Source organism: Paramisgurnus dabryanus, chromosome 10 (genome assembly GCF_030506205.2).
Source record: "Paramisgurnus dabryanus chromosome 10, PD_genome_1.1, whole genome shotgun sequence".
Classification (NCBI taxonomy): domain Eukaryota; kingdom Metazoa; phylum Chordata; class Actinopteri; order Cypriniformes; family Cobitidae; genus Paramisgurnus; species Paramisgurnus dabryanus.
The window spans coordinates 38,326,409-38,344,439 of record NC_133346.1 but is presented as its reverse complement, the minus strand read 5'-3'; the positions used below and the strand labels follow the sequence as shown (position 1 = coordinate 38,344,439).

General features: G+C 36.7%; 4 long non-coding RNA genes across 4 annotated transcripts; all 4 read right to left on the bottom strand.

The window, feature by feature from the left end:
• Positions 1-4,389: 4,389 nt before the first annotated feature.
• LOC135745210 (uncharacterized) lies at positions 4,390-5,224 on the bottom strand. The gene is made up of 4 exons (XR_010531098.2): positions 5,044-5,224; positions 4,792-4,968; positions 4,605-4,681; positions 4,390-4,499 (listed from the first exon to the last, which is right to left on the bottom strand). It is a non-coding gene; the product is annotated as an uncharacterized lncRNA (long non-coding RNA).
• A 317-nt stretch (positions 5,225-5,541) lies between these two features.
• LOC135745130 (uncharacterized) lies at positions 5,542-6,902 on the bottom strand. The gene is made up of 3 exons (XR_010531046.2): positions 6,633-6,902; positions 5,750-5,918; positions 5,542-5,645 (listed from the first exon to the last, which is right to left on the bottom strand). It is a non-coding gene; the product is annotated as an uncharacterized lncRNA (long non-coding RNA).
• Positions 6,903-13,189: 6,287 nt separating this feature from the next.
• LOC135718411 (uncharacterized) lies at positions 13,190-14,026 on the bottom strand. Its single transcript, XR_010520767.1, has 3 exons — positions 13,905-14,026; positions 13,529-13,773; positions 13,190-13,282 (listed from the first exon to the last, which is right to left on the bottom strand). It is a non-coding gene; the product is annotated as an uncharacterized lncRNA (long non-coding RNA).
• A 1,872-nt stretch (positions 14,027-15,898) lies between these two features.
• On the bottom strand, positions 15,899-16,808 carry LOC135745231 (uncharacterized). The gene is made up of 3 exons (XR_010531121.2): positions 16,763-16,808; positions 16,498-16,590; positions 15,899-16,211 (listed from the first exon to the last, which is right to left on the bottom strand). It is a non-coding gene; the product is annotated as an uncharacterized lncRNA (long non-coding RNA).
• Between the last annotated feature and the right edge of the window lie 1,223 nt (positions 16,809-18,031).

The following is an 18,031-nucleotide window of genomic DNA, read 5'->3' as shown; positions in this document are numbered from 1 at the left end:
CCTCCCTGGTGACTTATGTATGAGACTGTCGCTGTGTTGTCCACCCGCACTAGGACATGACAGCTTCTCAGTTGGGGGAGAAAGTATTTCAGGGCCAGAAATACAGCCGTCAGCTCTAGGCAATTGATGTGCCAACCGAGCTGATGACCCTCCCATTCCCCTTGAGCTGGAAGACCATCTAAGGTCGCACCCCAGCCCGTCAGGGAGGTGTCTGTCATTAGCAGTCCGAGATGACAAGTAGCCCATAGCGTGGGACCCAAGGCAAGAAACCGGGGTCTTATCCACATAGTTAGTGTACGAAGCCCGCGGCACGTCACTTTTATTAGCCTTTGAGGGTTGGCCCTTGGTTGAAACCCTCCGGCTCTGAGTCACAACTGAAACGGCGTCATATGCAACAGCCTCAAAGGAATTACCGTGGATGCTGTTGCCATAACCCCGAATATCCTCTGATATTGTTTCACAGTGAGATCCTGGCCTAGCCTGACTCTGCTCAGGGTATGCTGAATGGTCGCGATTCGTGCGGGAGACAGAAGTGCCCGCATCGTAATCAAATCCCAGACTATCCCCAAATAAGTCATTCTCTGGGCATGAGAAAAAACGCTTTTCTTAGCGTTGAGTCTCAACCCTAGAAAAAGTAGATGTGCTCACACAATGGTTTTGTGTTGGAGCGCCACCTCTCGCGACTTTGCTATTATCAGCCAATCGTCCATGTAATTTAAAATGCGGATGCCCCGGAGTCTCAATAGAGACAGTGCTGCATCCATACATTTTGTGTATGTGCAGGGTGATAAAGTTATGCCGACTGTAAGAACCAGGAAGTATCTGCTGTAAAAGCCTGACCTTCTCTCTGGAAGGGGAACATGTTCTATGGTCCCTTTCATCAGTAGAGTTTGTATTACTTGCAACAGTATGTGCGTTCATTCCGGTCTTTACTTTATATAAAAAATACTTTATACTATATTACTTAATACTTTATACTATACTATAAATACTTAACCATTATATTTTTATGTTGTGTGTAGAAAAATTACCAGCATGCATTGGGTAGGGACAAAAGACCTACAGTCCCAGGAATGAGACCACCATGTGTTTCTATATGATATAAACCATATGTTTCTTCATGTTACAAACCCTTGGGAATAGAAACATATGCTAAGGTCAATGTAAAGCTCATGGATTGCGTGCGAAGACAGGCTTAAATACTGTGGTACAAGGAAAAGTTTTTCAGTGAGTCTTGGAGTTTTTGCAGGACTGCTCGGCTTTTATTTGTCTGGTTAATAAAAGTCTATCTTTTGAAAATGAAACCTACAGCTTGAGTATTTTATTATTAAAGAACCCAAAAAGGAAACCACAACAATTGGCGCCCAACGTGGGGCTGGAAAAGAGCACACAATTGGCACCCCAGATGGGACATGAAAAAGAGCACAGAACCAGAGACCACAGCTGGCTTCTCGATGGGCAATACAATCAGGTGGCCACCTAAACAAGAGGTAAGCAGTTTTGCTTATTTAAAGTGCCAGTAAGATGCTAATTTTAAGCTTCCTATCACTGTGTAAAAGTCCGGACAACTGGTTTAAATCCATGCAAGATCAAAAAACATTGTCATTTTCTCAAAATATAATTTTAAAATTACCTCAACTCTCAGAGATCCCCAGACGATTCGCGCGAAGCCGTTCAAAAGACTCAGTTTCCCCAAACCCCACCTTTCGGTAGCCTACTCTGCTCTAATTGGTCAACTAACATAGTCGGTTTTTATTGGTTGTTACGCATGTTCTGCGTGTTGTAAACGAAACGCCCATAGCTCACCTTCGGATGTTTATAGCTTTTCGTAAAACATTATTACAGTAAAAAATACCATGGCATCTATTTTGCCATATCAATTTGAGCCTGAATCTGAAGAGGAAACCGATGAAGACGTTCAACCGGCAACTCCATCAAACGTACGACTTGAGCAGGACGTTTCTCTGTGGTAAATTTAAACTTTTCATGTGGTAAACAACGTGATAATCTAGCAGTGCTGTTTCATTGAATTTGTTTATTATTGTTTACTTATTAAGGTGCACGTGTGGGAACTGTAACAGAATTCCCACTGAGTCTGAAAACCTGTGCTGTCAAGAAGTACGACAGGTAAAATAATAATATAACCTTATTTTATAAGTTTTCCTTTTATTTTATGTATAGTAATTGCAATGTGACGTCGTGACACCCATATCTAACATGTTATGTAGTATTATATATGAAGAGTTTGGTTCCAAAAGGTTAATATTTTTTAAATAAAGTTTTTAAAATCTTTGTTATTGAGTTTTATTTTGCTAGCCGTATTATTTTTTTTAGTTATGAAGGCTTAGATTAAAACAAACTAACTACAGTTTTATTCACATTAAGGTTATGTCTTTTTGGAACCAAACTCTTCATATGTATCTTTATTTAGATTTTTACCTACCTTTATCTCTCTGTAAATAGTTTCCATTTACAACACTTTTAAATTATTTCTATTTATGGCTATATAAATAAACATGCATTGCCACTAATGGAACATTAATTACATTTTTCAGTGTGTTACCTTAAAAACCTAATATGTAGTAAGGTTACCAGTTAATGTACATTTTATGAATAATACTTTACTTTATAAAGTACAATTGTCATGATATTAATTTTTATTTTTATTATTAGGTTATAAGAAGAATCCAACAAATTCCAGTGCCTCCAACATGTATGATTGACCACCCAGGCTTTGAAGCCAACTGCCTAAATCCATATACCCTCCAGAACATTCATAATATATATAGAAGCGACTATGGTCCATTAAGGCGCCGAACAAGAGAGGAGTAAGTTTGCAATAAGAATTAGCAGAAATAATTTAATCTAAAATCTGAATATAACCACAACTTTAATTGGCTCTAAATGACACTCAATGACTCCAAACTTGTAATAAAATAAACTTTATATGTAAACAGATATATTTTTATGTACAAATAGAAATTTTGAATTCTTGCCATATACTAAGAATGTTTTATCTTTGTAATATAGGCAATTCCGTCATTTGGCATATCGGAGCTTTGTTAGCTGGTGCTGGGGCTTCTTAGGTCGACATGTCCGTGTGGTCATTCCTTCCTGTGTTGTATCCCGGATACGCCAGGAGTTTCCAGATCTGGCTGGTCACTACGTCGGCTTTCGGCCACCTCTCGACTGAACCGGGAGAAATGGCGGGCAATTGTTTCCATGCAGAAATTGGCATGGGAACAGGAATTGCCTGTAGCTCCTCAACAAAAGGTGCTGGGTCGACGATAACCTCCTCAAAGACGAGCCTCATTAGGTCATCCACATAATCTGAAAAACATTTGTAAAAAAGACTTTATTAATTATTTCATATTTATTTGTAGTAATGTTTACAATAAAATGTTTATTAACATACTGTTTGTAGCCTCTGTTTTTAATGGCCTTGCAATGGGTTCTCCCTTTTTAGACTTTGGAAACACCACTTTGTAGACTGGTTTCCCTGTTGCAGTTGTTGCTTGTTCTCGACCAGTGTTCTCATTATGGTGTAGAACTGCAAGGTACAATCTGCGGGAAAAAAGTTAGCCCGTCAATCACAGGTTCACTATAAAATACATTTAAAATACTGTTTATATATATATATATATATATATATATATATATATATATATATATTACCTGCACAACATTCCCATGTAAGGGAATACTACATTTTTGGGTGTAAACCTCAAAATTAAGCTGTGGAAAGCCTCCAGCGATGATGTCTGAAAGTGGTGACTTAACTTTTCCACATCTTTAAGGACCCTCTTGTTGCAGAGAATCTTCTCTACTTTGTGGAGTGCCAGCGATCCTACATTGTCATTACAAATAAATAATGTAACTTACATGTATATGATGAATTAACAAATGCATTCAATAATCAAAGGTATAGTATGGCATAACAATACATTTCTTGTATTTGATTAAAATCAATGAAAAAAATATTTAAGTACCTGGATTAAACCATTTCTTTGGATTCTTGGACACACGGTCTGGATGGGCACACTTTGGGAAGATGGGGTTCTTGTGTACATGCACATACTGAATGTGATTCAGAATTGATGTCCACTTAGCCAATTTCTCTGGTCCTGTTGTAGAAGTTATGGCACTCCAGTATACATGGTTCCTTATGCTACGAAGCCACTTCTTCAGAACTTCACACTCTTTGTTTTTGGAAAGTTGCTCAAGCTTTTTTGACAGACCTGATTAAATGACGTAAATGATTACTGAAAAAGTTCGACTACTAACTAAACTTCGTTCTGTATTTAAAAAAAACAATTAACTTTTTCAAAATGCCACAAATCGTAAAACTGTATTATGTTGCGTTCTCTCAAATAGTTTTGTATCTGAGGGTGACGGTCAGTCACAATGTAGTCGACTGTTAAGCCACTGGACTCCAGATGATCAAGACATCTCTTTAGACCTTCTTTCTCCATATGGTAACTCCCGCCGACTTCATTGCTCTGGGTATACAAGACAGTAACATCCGTCATTATAGAGAGAAATTGTAAACTTGTGTAAAATGGAAAACAAGTTGTTACAGGTTTTTTTTTTAAAAGCTGACCCACCTGAACAAGTTGTGTGTCCAAAATGGTGTTGCTCTCTGTGTGCATCAACGTGTAACTACCATATTTGGCTGAATGTCCTAAAATGAAACACAAGGTTAGATTTTACAATTAGATCAGACAACCAATAATCTGATCAGTTTTCAAGCCATGTCTTCATTGTCTTATAAAAATGTGAGAAATATGTTACCGGGTGAGTCTGCACGCATATCTCCGGCGAGGCCAATCTTTCCACTCTGTCTAAACTTCTGGAAAAGGTTTTGTTGTTCACTTTTCCATTTGTGGATTATGGCAGGCTCCAGGAAGCTCCGCAATGTCTCCGGAAGGTTTCGTACGTAAAAATTTGTAATTGCATCCCCTTGCAAATCTATGAGAAAAGTTGACGTATTATATAAAGATCATTAATAAAAATTGTGCGGTACTAAAAACGCTTCATGTGTACCTTTTGTACTTGGATGAATGATCCTCCGGTAAAATACGTGGCTGCAGACAACTGAAGGTTTCCGACCGGCATGCTACCAACAGTGGGCTGGCTCTCCCATTGCCTTTGGTAACTACACTTGGGACAAAGCTGGTGGAATGCCACATATGTACCCATCCAGCGTAAAACTCACGTCACACTTGTTTTTACAAATCAGGCATGTGGCAAACAGCTCACGCAGACAGGTTTCAAACACAATGAACTTGTTATCACCATAGATTTTCCTCTGCACAAACCTAAAGGCAAAAAAAGAATAATTACTTTTTTTAAATGAAACAACATGTTTTAGTACCTAATTAAACTTATGTGTATATTACTTACGAAATTTTCAGATCCCTTAGATATTGTAGAGTCACCAGGATTAAAGGTTGAGTCAAGAGGTTCTCTCACTGACCCTTCATCTTCTTCTTCCTCCTCCTCCTCTTCTTCCTCCAACTCCAGTCTAGGTCTTTTAAGTGGTCGAAATCCAGTAGGCTTTACAGGTGTAGACGAAAATGGTAGATCATAAAGAGCTGTAGTGGTTTCTGTGCCAACACTTTCTAAAGAAACTGTTGCTTGTGATCCTGGAAACAGAAGAACGTATATTTTCATACAAGCATACATACAAAACCTATTTTTATGCAATTTTTAAAGTTAAAACTCTAATACTAGAACACATTTTACATACCTTTGCTCCTACTGTGTGTTTCTTTCAGTGTACCAGTAGATAGCTGTGTGCCAACAGATATCTGTGTCAGTTCTGTCTGTGTTCCTACTGACTTTGTGTTTGGAGGTTCAGTCTGACATTCCACCTCCACAAACAAAGTGTTTGGTAACTCAATCTGTTGTGATGTACTCTAAAAGAAAAGGACAATATAAAGTAAATGTTCAACCAAAATAGAAGAACATAAAAGTATCTCACCACATTGAAAAGATAGAAAGTATATGTAAACACTATATATACCTTAAACATCCCAATAAGACATTACAGTTTAAATGCCATCATATTTACACGTCTTTTATCATTAATCCAATTCATAAAAACGACGACAGACAATATCATTTTTATACTCATGCAAGCACGCATGTAACAAAACTGGGCTCACACGGTAAACAATGTAAAACATCAACATGCATAAGCCTACGTGCTAGCGCGACATACTGATAACACAATACAGTTTACATACCATCATATTTACACGTCTTTTATCATTAATCTAATTCATAAAACGGACGACATATAATACAATTTTTATACTCATGTAAGCACGTATTTAACCAAACTGGGCTCACACGGTAAACAATGTAAAACTTCAACATGCATTAGCCTACGTGCTAGCGCGACATACTGATAAGACAATACCGTTTACATACCATCATATTTACACGTCTTTTATCAGTAATCTAATTCATAAAACAGACGACATACAATACAATTTTTATACTCATGTAAGCACGTATTTTACCAAACTGGTCTCACACGGTAAACAATGTAAAACTTCAACATGCGATAGCCTACGTGCTAGCGCGACATACTGTAAATAAACACATAACTTCATAATCATACTTACAGGTTGTGGTTCTGAGATGCTTGTTGGTCCAAATAAAGTTGGTAATGAACCCTCTTTCATGTTCAAACGTTTTAAAAATCCCGCTTTGAACTCACCGAGATTGGAAAAACAATCGTCTGTAAAATGACGGGAACACAACCAAAGGGGTTTGTTGTACTGCTGTGGTATCGTGTTAAAAATGAATTTTAACCACTGATTCTTCTGGTCTTCATTTTTTGGCAGTGAAAATAAAGCAAACTTGCCTTTACAGCTAAAAACACACTGTCTCCTCGACATGATGTTATCACACCAACTAGGAAGTGTCTGTGAGCTAGGGATGGCTCCCGCGAAACTGACGTTTCGACACTGTGTCGAGATCCCGAAGCGTAAATGTTTCGAAACACTGTTACGGAATGTGATTCGAAACACCCATGTCACGTGATGAAGTGATTCGAAACACCAAGCGGTGCATTTCACAAGTATTTCGAAAGGTGGCGTACCTGTCGAATCTGCTTCGAATCTTAAACTGACAGGGTAGGAAACAAAACTGACAATACCTCATAGATGCGTTTTTGGCAAGATCAAATACTATAAATTACTGAAAAGAAGTAAATTTTCCTCATAGGTATGTAACACTTAGGCTACTAAAAAAAATGCATGCCAGCAAGTGTCCCTTGTGTGAGAATGTTTTCAAAGGCTGGAGAAATTATATTTAAAAAAGTAGCTGGTTGAGTTTATCAACACAGAACAATTTATATATTTGAATAAAGATCTTTATATGTAAAAAATGTGGCATATTATGGTTTGATATATTTTATGAATCTCTTATTATTTATTTGGTATATCTCTATTCTATTTTTTTTTTTCATTAAATAGACCCGAATAGCCTATAGTTATCGACAATTGTGAGCCTAAAAGCTCATGTAGTTGTCAAACAGATGTTAAAACAACAACAAAACTATTTTATTATGATGACGTAGCACATACATGTCCCAGGTTCGATCCTAAGATCTCCGAATGAGAGTCGAGAGCACTATCCACTCTCCCATTCTATCACTTGTGTGTCAATCAAACAACATGTGGGATACAATTTGTCAGCGCTCGTCTCAAATCTTGTCAAGGCTGCTTCATGTAAAAACATGCAAACGACCGCTAGGTGCCACTGTGGAGGCGGTTTCGGATTGATGTTTCGAAGCCTCGAAACATACGGCACAATTGATTCAACTGTTTCAGTGTTTCACGAAGCCTCGCTCTGCCCACCACTACTGTGAGCCTGGGGGCAGGGTATTTAATAACTTTATTAATCGTGCACTTTTTGGTTCAACTACTTTACATGTTGTTTACAGTGATGAACAGCTACATAACACACTGCAATAAAGGTAAGTTTCGATCTTGGATCTGTGTGGCTCTTTAAAGATTGTATTGTTCACCTGAGATGGCTTGTGGTGGTAAGATTAATCACAAATGCTCTTCCAAATTTAAGAATAAAAAGAACAAATGAAAGATTATTAGACTAAATGATAAGAATAAAGGGTTTCATTTTCAAAGGAAATATGTGCAAGCACTCATCTGTTTTGTTACTAACAGTACTTTGTTGATGGTATTAGAACAGATGATTATTTTATTTTTAAGTTTAAGTGAAAGAGAACGCGTAAGAGTTTGTATGCAGGGTTGCATATGTCTATGGCCTGTTGGGGAAGTGTTATGGCATAGAGGTCTATTGCCTGTTGGGGAAGTGTATGGAATAGATGTCAATATCGTGTGATATTGAAGGTAAATTTATTTAATTCAGATCCACGTTGAGGAAGTGCAATGGTTCTGTTGTTTTAGTCGTATAACCACGTTGAGGAAGTGTAGTGGTTATTTTGTTTTAATTAGCAAGGTACTTTGGGTAAAGTACAGTTTTGTGTTATTAATTGTATTTGTTTCTGTGTGAGAGTGTATGTGTCTGTACTAGCATGAGTCTGTGAGTGCACGTCTGAGATGAGGAAAAGTGGGGGCTGAGTGAGTAGTGAATGTGTCTTTCTTCTGTGGCTTTGCAGAGGGCACAGGAAGGTTTTGTGTTACACTTGTGTCAAAGACACATTGAATCTGATTAACTATTTGGGAGAATATATAAATTGGACAAATAAAACAATACGTTTGTGAAGTGGTTGAGATGAGAACTAATTAAAAAATATAAGGTTTATTATATTGCAAGAAAAGATCATGGCAGTCACATTAATGGCAAAATTAGGATTGAACAGCTATTGTGTGGAGAAATGGAAGATAAGAAACTTAAATGTTCATATGAGGAAACATTTAATGTGGCATTGTGTGAGAAAAATATAACTAAATCAAAATATAAACTAAAAGAAAGAAAATTAAGAGTTTAACAACAGAGAAATGCTTGAGGAGAGACAGAGAGAGATAGAGAGAGAAGGAGAAGAGGAAAATGGAGGGGGTACTGATGATCACCAGATGTGACCTGTACAGGTCAATTCTCATTGCTCGAGGGAATTGTAGTTTTAAGGCAAAGTCTAGCAGAAAGACAGAGGAGAAGCTATGAAAGAGAGAAACAGTAAGTTAGAAGGAAAAGAGTAGAGACCAAGTTATTAAAGGTGGAAATAAAGAGAAAAATGAAAAAAGACAGAAATCATTATTAAAATGTGAATGACACAGATAAATTATATAAAGATAAAAAAAATACTTAATAAAATGAAGAGGAATATTTTGCATGGGTCAAGCTGAAACATTGTTGGGCTGAACACTCACATCCTTTGACATTCAAGAAAGTGAATAAAAAACTGGCAAGAAACAGACAATGGCAAAAACTGTGTGTGACAAAGTGTTGGAGGAGCAAAGAAGAGGCAACAACTCTTAAGCTGGACTAAGGACTCATGTTACATAAAGGGACTAAGCAGTGAAGGGGGCACTGCACAATGTAAAGAGAAAATTACAAGATGAAAAACAAAAAGACTGAGTGGAATCCAGAAGGAGACCCACAAAGAAAATATTGTTCTTGGAGACAAGAGAAAAAACTGGACACTGAACACTTTTTCATCTTCATACAAGCCTTTGAGTGAAAGAGGGAAAGAGTGAAACAGCCGTTCAATGTTTAGTAAGGACCTTGTAACTATAGGGACACAGACAATCTTTATGAGCAAATCAGCTAGACAAATTTAAAGGCTGATAAAGAATTTATGTTGGTAGGTGTGACTACCTTTTCTGGAATCAAATCAGACTCCTATAAATCTAATAAGAAGAGAGGCATGATGTAAAATTAGGGCTTTAAAATTTGGTATACTACAGAGGAAGGAAAGGAAAATAAAATAGATTAAATAAATAAATTAAAATAACACCATAGGATATTATTATAGGTAAACAAGAAATAGCTGTGAGAATAGAGGAAAGAAATAACTGATTATTGTGACAAACTTAGCATTACCCTAATCCAAGCAACTAAATCTAAATTGTATACAATACAATTTGAGAGCAATTAATGACATACAGCTATAGAAGATTGATGTTCCAAAAAAAACATACTTTGCTGACAAATGTTTCTCCATTTGATAAAAATGTTCACTGTGTATTTGATTTTCAAAGGAAATACATACTTGTTTGCGTTTACGTATATACTTATGAGGGAAAACATTATACAGGTTTAGAATGGATGAACAACTATTCCAACATGCTGAAAGGTTAGTCTGGTTTATTAATGCTTAAAGTTATATAATTGATAAGTTGATTTTGCCAGCATGGGCAAACATATAACAGATGTGGAAGCAAAAAAGGGCCTCAGAGTGTCAGGAAACCTTATGAGATCATACAGACGTGAAAAATCTCAGTCATAACTATTCTTCTCATAGATGCACATGGGACAAATAATTGGAATACAAATTTGAAAATTTGATTTGTGATAAGAACGAAAAATTTTATTTGACTGACAATAGTGATGAAAAATTTGACTATCATCTACAATCATACGGGATGGTAGATAAAAAGGTATATAAAAGGAATTATCCTCAAAGCCATACTTAACAAAATGTGTTAAAATTCTAAACATAACTAGATTAGTGCTTTACCTCTTGCATTAATGAGCATGTAAACTAACAAAAGTACACCTTTAACACTGCATGAAATGTTTGTTGATCGACCTATGCGTATTGTAAAGACCATCTGGAATTAAGTGTTATATGAAGAAACTAATTGTCTATCAATTGAGCTATTTGTGTACAGAAAACATTAAAGTAGCAGAGGAGGAGGTGATGGAGACAACATGCCTCATTAAGTGTATCTGAGGGGCTGCAGGAGAATGCGGAAGGAGCAAGCTTGCCAAAAGGGACCAAACACAGGCAAAGGGGGCTGCAGAGTGATGAGAGCATCTCTATGTGAAAAGTCCAATTGGGAGGAGCAACCAATGCATCAGGGTTCGTAGGACGCCAATTGGAGAGGAGGAAAATTATGCACATGTTATGAAAGAAGAAACATCAAAACTAAATCAAATCAAAAGCAATTCAAGTATACCAACGGATGAACAAAGTTTTGAGCACTGAGAGGAAAAGTGGAAAAGAGTAATTGTCAACAGAAATTGAAGCTGATTACTACAGAAGATTTGCATGGCCACAGTCAATTAAACTTCCCGGCGATGGATTTTTGTCTTAAAGATACAATATGTAAGATCCGCCACTAGATGGCGCACTATCTAAACAAAAACAATCGCGTGGTGTGATGACGTTATGAAGGCGCTTGGAATGATGGGATTTGTTGTCTTCAACACCACCGCTGACGGTCATCAATCAGATGGGAACGATAAATCATGGATTTAACGGATGAGGTAAAGTTTTATGTTGTGTTTGATGTCATCGTTTTATTTAATTAAATTGAATTAGACCCGAGTAATGTAAGGTTTACAACCAAATTGTTAGTGATAGATGTTAGAATATTAGTCCAATTCAATTGTGTGATAGCACAGCAGAGTTTTACATTTTTAAATCAATCATAGTGAAAGTTGTTTAAAACTTACCAATATCAATTACAATAACAATTGATTCATATCTCTGTATAACACTGCGTGTATTTACATTGTATAACGTGTCAGGTAACATTATTTACATGTATAACGTGTCATCAGGCAGAGTACATAAATCAGTAAATAACCACATGTAATAAAACTGCAACTACATAAACATTAGTCTTCAAGAAAACTATTTTTTTAATGTATAAAATAAAGCATGATGAATTTCAACTTCATTATGACCTAAGATTATGCACTGCACATAGTTATGTAAAATATTAAAAACATTTGATACTTTTTAAAGTATATGCAACTATGTATTGTCAGCTATAATGTGATATCTGTATAAACAATTGTTTATATTTGTTTTGATAACATTTGACTGTGTGCAGGGAGACACAGATAGCTCTGTACTGGACTTTTCCATGTCAAAGGCTGATGAGACCTGGAGTCCTCCTCAGAGCAGCTGGCATGAAGCATCTGGTGGAAGAGGTAAAGGTGCAGACACTAGTAAAAGGAAAGGGACAGGAAGAGCCAAAGGAACGGGAAGAGCTTCCAGAGTGGGAGAAACAGCTGGAGCTGCTGAACCCAGCTGTGCTGTAGGAAGAAGATCAGCAAGTAGACGGAGAAGGTCTACAAGGGGACGACAGGCAGCTAGAGGGAGAGGAAATACGGCATCATCTGGACTGGGTGAAGAGGACAGATTAAGGGTATCTAGGCTGCAAGAGGAAAGGAGGTTGATGACACAAGTGCGTATGGGCATACTTTATTTTTATTTAAAAAAAATTGTTTGGCATTAAAATTTCTTATTTGTTTTTTTTCCAGGAGGTTATAGGGAACATGAACCTGGATGAAGCTCAGGGACTCTTAGAATGAGTTTTGAATAGAGAACCAGGCCTTATCTTCTATGTTCTTCAATCACCTAGTTATCGCGAGGAACAACAATTACAGCATGTACCTCCATGGTGTTCCTGTACAAGATGCGTTGACATGCCATCTGATATTGAAAAGAAATGTTGTGGCATGACACAGAGCACATGTTTAAGCATGTTGCCCCACATGTCATTATACATATTGGATGAGCATGTATTGCGCCTGTCACGCCGTTTAAGAAATGACATATATGCACTCCGCGACACCCAGGAGCCTGGGGATGACAACCGTGAATACCGCTATGCTGCTTATAGAAATTTTGTCTTGTGGCAGTGTGGTTCACTTGGGGCAGGCAATCGTGTGGTCATCTCCAGCTGCTGTGTGCGCAGAATACGTGAAAAATTCCCAGACCCAAATGGGCAGTACACTGGATTCATTGCTGCTGTGCTGTAATTTAAAAAGCATTCTGCTAAACTTATGTTGTCCTATAGCTATATTTGTTAATTTTTTAATGTAAGATTCTAATTTATGTTCCATTGTTACTTGTTTCCACTATCTAGTTGTTAATTTTTGCATTAAACAATTTTAAGGATTTAATATTTTATGTTGCCTTCTTTATTCGAATCTGTTTACAAAAAAGGACAATAAAAAAAACTATTTGAAGTATTTATTAATAATAACAGCAAGAATATATATTTTTTTCTTTTATGACACATTTTACATTACTTAAAAGTTATGTACATAACTTAGAGCACTTATAAGAGGTGTTCATCTCTTGACTCTGGTTGTGTAGAGCTTGCTCCTTTTTGGGAAAAAAAGAAGTCAAAACATTGCAGTCAGATGAAAATGAATAAATGCCATGTTTAAATAAAGATTAATTTGTCCTCATCAGTAACACTAGTAACATAAACCTAGATTTATCATAGCAACTTCTATGAAATATCATTATATACACATGACATATTTATTAATTAATTTTTTTTGAAATAATCACATGACAGCTGTAAATGTGTACTACTAAGTGTGGGACATTATTTGCAATTCATACCTATGCCCCTACTGACATGTGACTCAAGAATGCAGCCAATTGATGGAGATTCGACCCTTGGAAGGAGGCCCAGTGTCCGGGGATCCTCCGGCCTTGGAGGCCTTCGTCTTGGCATCCCCATATCAGCCTGGAGTCTTGTACGCACAATTGCCGCTTGCAGATCAGGAATGTAACTATAGTCTTTTGCCACCTTCAAGGCATATACTGTCCATCTACCAGTTTTCTTCTGGAACAGTCTGCGAAAGCTGTAATAAAAAATTTCCTTTACACAAAAGCTTCTCCAGCAATACATGGTTAAAACAAATATGAATAACCATACACCAAGTTCAACATTCAATTGTAAGTGATTGTCATCGATTTTTTTTTGTAATCTTACATCTTTTGGCCATTTTTGTTGAGCAGTGGTGGTCGGTCTTTATGGTGGTTATAATCCAGGGCTGCCAGGAGGGTTCTTGCCTCATAGACCAGAGGTGAGAAGCTGAAGCGTTTGCTGGCGTACATCAGCAAGTGGTTGTGAAATGATTCAAGCTGACAGGTTGATCTGGAAAAACATGTTAGCCTATGTTTATATTTCAAGTAGAGTACCAAACAATTCTCAAACCAACTTACTATTTTGAAAAGTGTAGACTACTGAAAATGTGATGAAACACATTCCATTTAGAAACAGACATGATTGCTCTGAGAACTTACCTGAAAGGTAAATATCGGTGAACATTTCTGAGCAAACTCTTATTGAGAACTACAGCTTCCAGTGCTTTGTGAGCTTTAGAACCACTCTCCAGCCATTGCTTGTCTTGGTTCTATGGCAGGCTGCCATGAAGGCAGTGTCCAAGGTACCATTCGTGCTCGTTTGTCACATGGTGAAGCACACTGCTCCATAGTTTCTAAAGCAATTTGACATTAGACCATAAAGTCAAAGAATACAAATATTAATATTGTATAAATTGTAGTGTGTTGTTATGAGCATGCTGTACACAAAGAGATTGTATTCTTAAAACAGTATGTCTCATTGCACACAGAAACATTAGACTTGCATGAAAAGTAAGCTACATTTTAACGATGTATTTAGATGCAGTAAGAGGTGTCCAGAAATGTGACAATGAGTATTACTTACAAGGAACTGCTGTACCGTGTCTGCATTTTTACAGCAAAACCAGAAATGGTTTACAATGTCTTTCACCCAGTGTAGCAGGATCTTTTGTCCAGATTGCTGAGCCGCCTAAGGAAACATAAAACAGAAGCGTTTCATTGCAGCTCATAATAAAACAGCATTAGACTTTACAAATAAGCACAAATCTACAAAAGAAAAACATTCAAGTATTTAAAAAACATACTGCAGAAATCTTCTTGGCTAAATTCTTGGCTCCATGCCATACGTCCCATGACTCCTGTGCCCTTGTATCGTCCAGTCATTTGATCTTGTAATGAAAGTCAAAACAACATACGATTCATAAACACTTGATAAATATATACCACGTTTTCATTGTACATGTTGGATAATCAACTTACTCATAGTAGATGCAATTTGTGCATGAGCATCAGTGCATATTTCTGAAACCTTCAGTTCGCTGAGAAGCTTGTCCATTGTTGTAACAAACGCCTCTTTCTCCATGACTACTGAATTCCGCCCAGTCTGCCTTTTATCTATAGTCACAACAGAGATGATTTCCTTTGAATCATTCTCCATTGTTGTATAAGAGCAATACTGGGCACAGTAGCCAGGGCTATCCATTCGTCCATCACCTGTACATGGCACAATCAATCAACAAATGAGAATTGAATTAATATTTAAAACAAGGAAGAAAATATATCAAAGTAATGACAACAGGCCCAAAAAAATTTGTAATTTAATGTTTTTTTACACAGTTTTACCATAAAAATGTGATGAGGTTATTGCATAGATTATTTATTTTTTACAAAATAATAGGTAATCATACCCAATACAACTATGCCATCTTTACTCTTCAGACGTTGAATGGCGGCTGAACTCTTGCTCTCCCACATGTCCTTTATTGCTCCTAAGCAGTAGGTGTCCTGAATGTTAAAGAAAGTAGACTTCCCTACAAAGCCCATGTTCATGTAATTGAACAGGTGTGACACTTTGTAATAGTTATTTCCTGAGAGTAGAATGTTAGTGGCCATCATGAAGTCTCCTGCCTGGATTCCAAATTTTAGCATGGGCTGTGAATTCCAAGTCCACACTTTGTGCCCATTTGAACATATCTTGAAATAAAAGACATAGAAAGTTAATCATGTGCATACAAACTGTGAATTTCACAATTTATATAAACTACTTGCGATTACTTTTTCAACTGTATGTACATTAATATTCAAAAAACTTACCCATTGTAAAACACTTGCTGTTCCCCTTGAAGTCAGATGTACTTCAAATGGTGGTGACGCCTGACAGGTTTCTTTTGTAATTTTGTTTATGAAATTGCACTTCAGTACAGGTAGCTGTAGATGTGTGACAAGTTGTTTCAACTTGGCTTCATATACAATAGATGCTCGTTGTCCAATTATGTCGTCCTCACACGTGACTTTGTGGCTAGCAGAAGATGTAGGGACATGCTGCTCACATAGGAATGGCACTTCATCCTCTGGTGTAAGATGTACTGTCTCTTCCAGACCAATTACGTGAAGCTCCTCAATTTTCCGAAAATCCTTAGTTCCTTCACCTGTTCTGTATATATAAAGAACATTTCTTACAAAAATGTAATAACAATTTATTTTACCATGTGCAGTTTAAAGAATCATTAATATAACATTAATTTGATTTAAAATAGATGTAATGACAAGGACTGGGCATAGGAGTAAAAAAAACATCAGTCACAGTCAGTCAATCAACTGATGTTGCAATTATTCTGACAGTTTATAATTTTTGTGTAAAACAGATACCTAGGATTAATATGTTTTACATATGTCTGAAAATATAAAGCAAAAAAAAAACATGATTCTGGCAGACAAACCTAAGACAGAGAGAGGGAACATAGTCCTCATCAGAAGTGCTGTCATCACTTTCTTTTCCTGATGTGGAACCATTTGTGTCTCTAAAATCAATCCTGCAAATGTAATAGTAGTAATAGTAGTAATACTAATAACAATACATGTGAGAAATTATTAGTGATACTAACAAAATTAATAAATAAACTGTATGTGTAATTCACTGTACACAATATTTTATTATTGTTTGAGTAAGCAAATAGGTTTTGTAAAACTGCAATACAAACTTACACAGTGTTATGAAGATCATTGGCATCTTCATTCACAGTAATGGTGGACTCATCATTGAAGCTCATCTTGGAAAAACTACACAACACCCCACAAAAAAAAAACAACAACATTATAAACCAATGGCAAGATGCATAACACTGGCTTGGTTATGCAACACTTTAATTTGTTGCTTGTAATGCTCGCTTTTATGATAAAATTATTATGATACACATCTTTACATAGTAAAACATCTAAGATTCACCTATCGTGTAACAGCTGTTCGTCACTTTCTGCCATAGAAAGGTGTTCTACTCCAGGCTCCAGAAAACATTGATCTCTGTAAAACATATTTTCTCAATTTATCCAATGTAATTCTATGCAACATTTCTATTACAATTACATTTTGGTAATGCCTACCTGTCTGATAGTGAGTCAATGGATGAAGCAATGCTTGAGAGGGTTTGAAGAGGCATTCCAGGTCCTTTGTAAGGCGTTGACGTTGATGGTCCACTTTTTTGGTAACTTCAAAAAAAAGTGGCATTGAAACATTTGATTTTCACAAAAAGCTAAAGCATAACAACACAAGTATAATCTACAATGATTTCTCACATCATATAGTGATCATATATTTACAGTACTATTCTTATTGTGAGGTTATGATGTAAAATTATGATAGCTACACTGTAGACGCTACTACATACTCTATACAATACTGGGATTAGTAAGTGTCTGAAAAAGACAATTTCGACAATACAGCAAATATAATGTGACAGTAATTTGTCAGATTCATTGATTACTGTTTAGTCAGACGATATAAATACGATTACCACTTCCACTAGTTCAACAAATATATACACTTGTGCACATTCAAACACAGTAATGGGGCATACACAGCAAACTTGAGTTCAAAGTTTTGCGCGAGTAGATAATATACAAAGTCGTGATGCGCGAGTAGATTACACGCTATCAATCAATGGATCAGACGCGTACTCGCACGGGTAAATCCTGCGAGTAAATAACTCTAGCGCGAGTAACGCTACCGCGATGCCTCACGTTTGGTGTGCATGTCCAATAAGACTGATCTTGTTAATCGATATAATAGCATACGTTTTCTGTAAAGATCAGAATCAAAACAACTCACCTGTCGAGTAAAACACAAGCAAGATCGGCATCTCTTTCTAGTTGAAGTTTATCACGCAGCTCTCTCCATCTAGAAAATGCCACACCGATATTGATCCTTGCTCGTTCTCTCCTCTTATCCCAAACTCTTCTTGGGTCGTTTGGTTGGCC